The sequence below is a fragment of the Podarcis cretensis genome (genome assembly GCF_951804945.1).
Source record: "Podarcis cretensis genome assembly, chromosome: 2".
Classification (NCBI taxonomy): domain Eukaryota; kingdom Metazoa; phylum Chordata; class Lepidosauria; order Squamata; family Lacertidae; genus Podarcis; species Podarcis cretensis.
Window position 1 is genome coordinate 38,116,118 of NC_137171.1, and position 8,207 is coordinate 38,124,324.

Here is an 8,207-nt window from a genome sequence, read left to right on the forward strand (position 1 = left end):
GAGCTTTCATGTGCATGTGTACTGAGAGTTTTTGTTCCAAAATCCAAAAGGCATGAAGAAGTAGAGTGACTTAGAGGTTTCTGGGTGTCATTTGTGTGGGCATGACAACACCAGGCTGCATTTCCTCCCCTGAGGCTTACTCATGGCTCACATTTTCAGAACTTTCTAGCATGGGTGCAGGTTGGATTGTGTCTGATAGTAAAAATAAGAATGAGAAGCCTCCCATTCCAGAGTCCTCCTTCTGACAACCTTCTCCACCAGGTGAATCCTGCTTTGGTTGATATGCATTTAGCAGCAAACCTTCCCTTTCCCAGCTTATACTACCAAAACTCACTATTGGTTGGGGTGGAACTCCACCCTGCTCCTGTCTTCCAGCCATGTGTGGACTCTGTAGGGAATGGGGTGGATCATTCCAAGTGCTCCAGTTCCTGGCATAATGAGGACTCGAGTTCCTGTATCTTATAGATTCATAGAACTGTAGAATTGGAAGGCATCCTAAGAGTCCCCTAGTCCAACCCCCTGCTGTGCAGGAATCTCGACTTAATCATACATGACAGATGACCATGCAACCTGATTAAAAACCTTTAAGGAAGGTCCACCAACTCTCCTCTTCCACTTTCAAACAAGAGGTTGTAATTTTGCCTCCTCACTGACAAGAAACCTTTTATGAGGATTGCCAATAACGCCCTTCTGCATTCTATGTAGGATAGACAGGCCAGTCTCTATGCAAGAGAAGAAACAGACACAAATCTGACATCAGAAATGGCGGTATACCAAGAACTTGGGGCACATTTCTCTGTAACTGAGCTTAAGGTGGCCACCCTGGAGCTAAAGAGCAAAATCCATCCAAGAGGTGAAATGCTACCATTGGCATGATGGATTATTATCAAACCACAACATGTGGTAATTGGCTCACTGGTGCCAAAATGCCTGCTAGCAACCAACTGTTTTGTGAATCAGCCCTAGGGTTGCCACCTTTCTTCTGGCAAAATACAGGGTGGGGCGTTGCAATTTTTAAATTATCTCGTGCTGTAGTGACTTCAAAGCGATCCATTACAACCTATTGCAGCCTAACAGGATGGCCCCTCTGGAATTCGTTAATCTGTCTGTGCTTGGCTACCCAGAGCTTAAATGAATAAACCTTCACACAGCCTTTCAAACACATACATTTGGAGAAGATCCCTAACTTGGCAGAGAGAGAGACCTGAAATACAGGACAAAATTCCATCAATATAGGATGTAGCATTTGAAATAGGCGACAGCCCTGTATTATATAGGACTGGTGGCAACGTTATCCCTGTCTGTGCCTTTCCTGACCTTACTGCCTGCGCTCCCTCCCCTCGCGCACAGACGCAACCCGGGCAGCTGATGGAGCAGACTCAGACTGCAGTCCCGGGAAAGTTTACGCCAGATGGAATGTGTTAGTCTTTAATGGCTCCAGGAGACCATCGCTTGCTTTCGCTTAGCGGGAAGCGCCCGGACCACCTGCACAGCGCCTGCCCTCCTCCGAGTCCATTTATTAGCATGCCTTCCCCGTCGTTGCGCAGCTCTGCCTTTCCCGGGGTGGGACTCCTCGGAGAGAAACTGCGGCGCTCGGAGAGGGGAGAGGCTACGCCGGGAGGGGCGGGCCCGAGAGAGAGAGAGAGAGAGAGAGAGAGAGAGAGAGAGAGAGAGAGAGAGAGCTTGGACGCGGGCTCTGCGATTGGCTGCCCGGACCGCGGCGCGCTGCAAGTTGGGCGGGAGACGGTCGGGCTGCCCCACTCTCTCCGCGTGCGCCCGGCCGCCATGGAGCGCAACTGGAGCGCCGTCGGGGGGCCGGGCAATGGCTCCTCGTCGAGCGCACCCGGGGAGGCGGCGGCCGCGTGGGCTTTCGGCGCGGTGCTGTCGGTGATGTATGTGGCCGGCGTGGCGGGCAACGTGTACACGCTGGGTCTGCTGTGGCGCTCGGGGCGGTGCGCCCGCGGCGCGCCCTTGTCGGGCTCCATCGCCAGCCTGGCGCTGGCTGACCTCCTCTACCTGTGCTCCATCCCCTTCATCGTGGGCACGTCGGTGGCGCAGGACTGGTACTTCGGCGAGCTGGGCTGCCGCGTGCTGCTCAGCCTGGACCTGCTCACCATGCACGCCAGCATCTTCACGCTGACCGTCATGTGCACCGAGCGCTACCTGGCCGTCACCAGGCCGCTGGCCACGCGGCAGCGGTCGCGGCGCTTCAGCAAAGCCACGGCCGGCGCCGTCTGGGGGGTGTCGCTGCTGCTCACGCTGCCCATGATGCTGATGGTCACGCTGAGCCGCAGCAAGGACGGCAAGCACATCTGCGCGCCCACCTGGAGCCCCGACGCCTACCGGCTCTACCTGACGGTGCTCTTCAGCACCAGCATCCTGGCCCCGGGGCTGATCATCGGCTGCCTGTACGCGCGCCTGGCCACCACCTACCTGGAGTCGCAGAGGAACCCTCCGCGCAAGAAGGAGCCCAAGCGCTCCCCGCGCCAGAAGGTGCTCATCCTGGTCTTCACCATCGTGCTGGTCTTCTGGGCTTGCTTCCTGCCCTTCTGGATCTGGCAGCTGGTGCCCCTCTACCACGGGCCCCTCGGGCTCGCGCCCCACACCCAGAAGTGCATCAACTACCTGGTGACCTGCCTGACCTACAGCAACAGCTGCATCAACCCTTTCCTCTACACCTTGCTCACCAGGAACTACCGCGAGTACCTGCGCAACAGGCACAGCAACTTCTACCGCTTCACGTCGTCCTTCCGCAAGAGGGGCTCCAGCCTGCACTGCTCCTGGAGGCGATCCACCTCCTCCGGCACCCACGGCGAGTCCGGGTCCGAGGCCCTGAGCATGGCCACGTTAAGGGACTGCAAATGAACTCTCTTCCCCCGGTTTCTTAGGAGCAGCTTGAAAACACCTCCGAGATCCAGGTGGGCCTGGGCAAGGTAAGGCCTCCTATGTGTCTGACTAAAGTTTGGGAGGAGTTGGGCCCACTTCCAAGGAGGGACACTTAAGTAAAGAAAGGCTTGTGTAGAATGAGCCTAGCTTTGCTTACTCAGAAGTAGATCCTTTTGATTTCAGCCAGACTTGTTTCCAAGCAAGTACTGCTAGCCTAACTGTGCCAGCTACCAACAGTTCCATTAAGCACTGGTGAAACTTTGGAGTAAATATGTGCAGCATTGTACAATAAGCTTGTTAATTCAGAAGTCTTCCTTGATGGCACTGCAGCCCAATGCTGTTCATATAAAATGGAAACTCCCTTTTGAATTTGGTGGGCTTTACTCCTAGATAGGCGTGCATAATCATGCAGACTTAAATTAGATTATGTCAGTTGTGAATCTTGTTAAAGTGGACTAAAAATAAAAGGTATGCCCTATTTAAAGTAGTTGGGCATCCTGGTTCATGTGTGATTTGTCTTTACAGTGAAAACCCGGGATTTTTTAGATTTTTTTATTTGCTTCTGTCAAAAGCCTATTCAAGTATCACTTGTGTAAAGATGCTTTCAATCTGGCATATCTAAACCTATCTCTGAGTGGTCCCTAGGATCAGCAGTTGACAAAACCTCTGATTGTGCCCCTCAAAGTTAAGTCCACAGGCTGTGCAGTTGTAAAAAAGGGGGAAATAAATTTGGGAGCTAGAACAGATGTAGAAGAGACCTGCTAGCAGGCTGCTAAGATGAAGCACTGGTCCCTCACACTTGCTTCTCAGAGCATCTCTGCTCTGGCAAAACTATTGCTGACTTGGGCCATAGAGGAAAAAGTGGCACCAACCCAAATATTCTAGTCCAGACAATCCCAACTTCTGATCAAATTCTCTCCCCCACCTCTTAACAAAAAATATAAAAAGGCCTGGAATGACACTGGACTCCCTTCAAACATTCAGAATGAAACAGAGCACTTGGTACAGTTCTCACAGAACTATAGAATTTCAGAATTCAGGTGTGTGGGGGGGGGAGGAGTTACATGATTTAATCCTATATCGAAAGCAGTGGCGTAGCGTGGGTTGTCAGCACCCAGGGCAAGGCAAGTAATTTGCGCCACCTAACCCGTGGATTTTAGGTAGGGGCAGAGAGCTGCGAGTCTTTTTCTTTAGACTAAGGTAATCTTTTAAAAGAGTGTCATTATGAAAGACTTTTGTTTCTGGATAGGGTTAGAATTGGGCTGAATATGAGTTTTGCTAGTGGATCTGGAGTCTGGACCCAAATAAAAATGCAACCAAACTAGGCCACCACTACCATTTTGTTTTTGGTGAATGTGGTGAAGGCAGAAATTTGAGAGGAGGAGGAGAATATTGAGAAGGGAGATGAAGATGTTCCATATACCTGAACAGGTTGAAACCTGCTGGCTTAGAAGAATTTAATTTTTGTATCCATACAAAATATACACCCCTCTTAATTAATTTCTACTATTAATATAGCCAGAATAAAAGTCCATTCAGACAGTGATTTCTTTAATTAGGGTTGGACAAACAATGTGCAATCACAGGTTGTTTTTACTGGTATGCCTGAAGCTCCAGAACACCTTACACTAGTTTTGATTTTGAGGCTGATAGTCCCTGAAAAACATGCAGTCTCTGTAGTCTTTCTAAATGGCCAATGCCCCCCCCCAAAATAGCCTATATGCCCAAAATCTGCCTTTTGGATACTAAATGATAAGTGGAAAGTCTTTATCTTTGTTTGGAAGCTAATGCTGGAATAGTTTGAAAAAATTGCTGCTTCTGCAAGGTCAGGACCGTTTATTAATACTTGTTTTTACATTCATCTACTGTATGTAGAAAAGTCCAGTGTGGGAGGGGGTGTTGCTACATAACCCAAGCAATAGGATAGAAGTTTTAAATATATATGTACTTTTCCTGGGAATAAAGTGTGTTTTTGTCCGTCCGTCCCCCTCAACATAATACACCTTGGAGGAACAATAAGGAATGGTAAGGAAAACTCAGGGTAGTCCAGAGTATGTGAAAGCTACATTTTAAATAACTGTTAGCCTGGAATGAATGCTGGCGAGAAGTGAAACTGCTCCCACTATAAATGATATCCAGGAGCTAAGAAATCTCAAACTCTTTGATCCACAGCAGTCCCACAGAAATAAATTCTGTGGGTTGTATGCAACACAAACCTCAGGCTAATGTTCTACCAGCACCAGGATTTCTCATTGTGCCACAGAATGAGAAATCCTCTCCTACCACACACCCCTAAATCTGTTCTGGGAGTTCCTCCAACCCTCTGGAGCGTATTTGGGGGTAGAACAAGTCATTTTGCGATAGCAGTAATCCTTGCACTCACTCGGTTATTTAGTTGAATACCATCCTTTGTAAGTATCCTGACAATTGCTTTCCACAGACACTTAAACACCTGCTTACCCACACTTTAAAAGGCTGTCGATAAAGGAATTGGTTTGTCGAATCATGTGAAATTCATTTCAGCGCCATGAGCCTTCTCCTCCTGTCCCTTGGCTCTCCCTGCCTCCTTATGGCTGAGCTGTGATGAGAGAAGCCATGTGGAAAAATTCTCCACTCTAACTTTTAATGATACAGGAGTCTGGCAACCCTGTGGCCTCTTGGTATTGTATCCCAAGGTGACCAAGCCTCATCCACAGCATTCTTGCCTCCTTTCCTGATGATTGTATGCAATTCCCCACACCTAGGCTAGGAGAATTTCCCCTGCACACTCTTCTCTTTGGTCCCACCTTTTTCCCACCACCCATTTCCTTAGGCCCCTGATCTTAAGCCTACACCTTCCAACAGGCTTTTCCTCCTTACGCTGGCCAATTCCGTGTGCCACACAGAGTGTTCAAAATTAGCCAGGCATTTTGCACCTAGCTTTCAACCGTTTGCGACCAAGTGAAGATGCCCGGTCACTAGGATGGCGATTGACTTCTTCACCATCTGGGGATCATTGGATCTTGACCATTTTCACACACTAATACCCCATCCTGTAGAATTCAATCAGTTATATTTTATCTGCACAGTCAGAATGAATTTCGGGAACCAAAATGTTTTTTCTGTGCAGCCTGAGGAGGAGCAGTCACTGTTAAGAAAAAGAGGTTGGAATAGGCCAGTATATATGTGGACTGTCCCAGGATCAAGTGACTTTTCTTCTTTAAGTTCTCAAAGCTCTTAACCTAGCTCAAGGTTGTCATCTGACCTAGCCAGATGTTTAACTGAGAATCAATAACAGTCAGTCTGTCTTTTGAGGGATAAGACTTTAGAGCCATCTTGCCAAAAAATGGTACCTAGACATTCTGTTTTGGTGACTGCAACCTTGATTTAAGGAGCCATTTGGCACCTAGCTTATATATTTGAGTTTCTAACACTGTCCACATGCACTCTCAGAAAGCTGCCTTGTCAGATAAAGGGAGAATGCTCCTGTTTTTCCTTTCAGTCAACAGCCATTTCTGCCTTTGTGCTCTGAGTAATGCTGGGTCCCCACTCCTCAGCCTCCTTTCTTATTGGCACTTGACTTCTTCCTAGGCCTCTTTCTCCTTCACCTGCTTTATCCTCAGGCTTCTGTCTCTTTGCACCTTTCACTCAGTGACCCATGTCTCTGGGCTGCCTGTTCCTTCATTTCCCTATTGCCTGGGATCTCTTCCCACTCAGCTTTCTCATTGGTGGTGGTCAGATGGACTTCTACTTCCCTATAAAAACTGACCTGTTTATCACCTTTCTGTTATCCAGAGCTTATCACCTTTCTGTTGTCCAGAGCTTATTTAGCTTAGCACATCAGGCCTGTTCTTAGGCTTCTGGTCTACACTTTCACTGTACGAGTGGCAGGATAGTTTGTGGCCACTGGTCCCACTCACCTGCTGACCCAACACCCAATCTCTCTGTTGGGTGGATTGTGAGAACGGATCCGGTAAGCGCACAGCAGTATGTGCAAGTAGGCTTCCCAGCTGTGAGAGCAAGCGCTATTATGGGTCATGTAACCCATGTGAACCTCTGCTTCTCTGTGAGCATTCTGTGACATCACAACAGCTCACCTTGTCACTCTTGGGAGTTTCCTCCAGCACTACAAAATCCCTTAACACAAAGCACCAATGCTTTTGGGTTGATACTGCTTAATGGTCCAGGGCATCTGAATTAGACTTAATGAGGCAAATTTGTTCTTGGTGTAGTGCTCCTGAAGTCATAATGATCCCATTCCCCTGCACAGCCTAGGTAATGGCAAATTTCCATTACAGATACTTCATAAATATGTTCTGGAGAATTACGTCTGTAATAAGAAAATGAAAGGGGCAGGCACATTTATGGCTTGTTCTTGTGAGGTAGCAAGTGTTCTAAATAGCAGTGCCCTGGCATTTCAGAAACATCCATATTCAATTTGGTATGTATTACTGCATTTATACGTACCACTGCGTGGCTTAATTTGGAGAGGGCGGTGGATTGCATTCCGTCCTCTACCCCCAACCTAATTCATTGAGATTCTGCTGCTGACTGTTGCTGTAAAGATCAAGGGAATATTTCCATGCACAAATGGACCCATGCTGCTCTCCCTTTCTCTTATAGGGAACTAGGGCTAAGTGATTAAGCGTTTTCCTTCCCAGACGGAAGACTACAGCAGTCAAATGTCTGCTGACCTTCCTATACTGAAAGGCACAGCAGCTTGGAGTTAGTAAAGTGTCAAAGCTAGTTGTGATCTTTTTCACCTTAAGCCATTTAGGACTTCTGCATACATGATGGCACCCTATGAGATGGCAAAGAAACCCTTCTGCACGCTGGCCTATTTACTCAATAAAAGGAACAACTTTCAAAGTGGCCCGCCACCACTAAGACTAAGCAGCGGTGGAATGGTGTCACCCCTTTATGAAAGGACAGGTGCCGCTGGTGTTCTGATTACAGAGGTTATAGCCATGGTACAAAGCCGCCATTGTATGGTGTCCTTGATGCGGCTGGTATGATACGTGAATCAGCCTTTGGGTCAGCGTTCAAAATTCGCCAGGTGCTAGGAGCCTTTTGCACCTGGCTATTGGCCACTTGCGACCAAGTGAAGAAGGCCAGACGCCAATATGGTGCCTGACATCTATACCATCTTTCAAAATACGTTTTTTTTTGGGGGGGGGTCCTGGATTTTTAGCCCTCCCTCTCTTAAAAAAGAGAGCTGGCCCCTTCAAGCATATTTAGAGAGTTTTTATCCTTACATGCAAAGAGGAACACGTTTGAATCTGCTTGGCAGGGGGTTGGACTCGATGGCCCTTGTGGTCTCTTCCAACTCTATGATTCTATGA

The 8,207-nt window shown here is 48.2% G+C and overlaps 1 pseudogene across 1 annotated transcript; it reads left to right on the top strand.

Moving 5' to 3' along the window:
* Nucleotides 1-1,785: 1,785 nt before the first annotated feature.
* LOC307210351 (urotensin-2 receptor pseudogene) lies at nt 1,786-3,277 on the top strand (annotated as a pseudogene). The gene has a single exon. The product of its transcript is annotated as a urotensin-2 receptor pseudogene (transcript).
* Nucleotides 3,278-8,207: the final 4,930 nt, after the last annotated feature.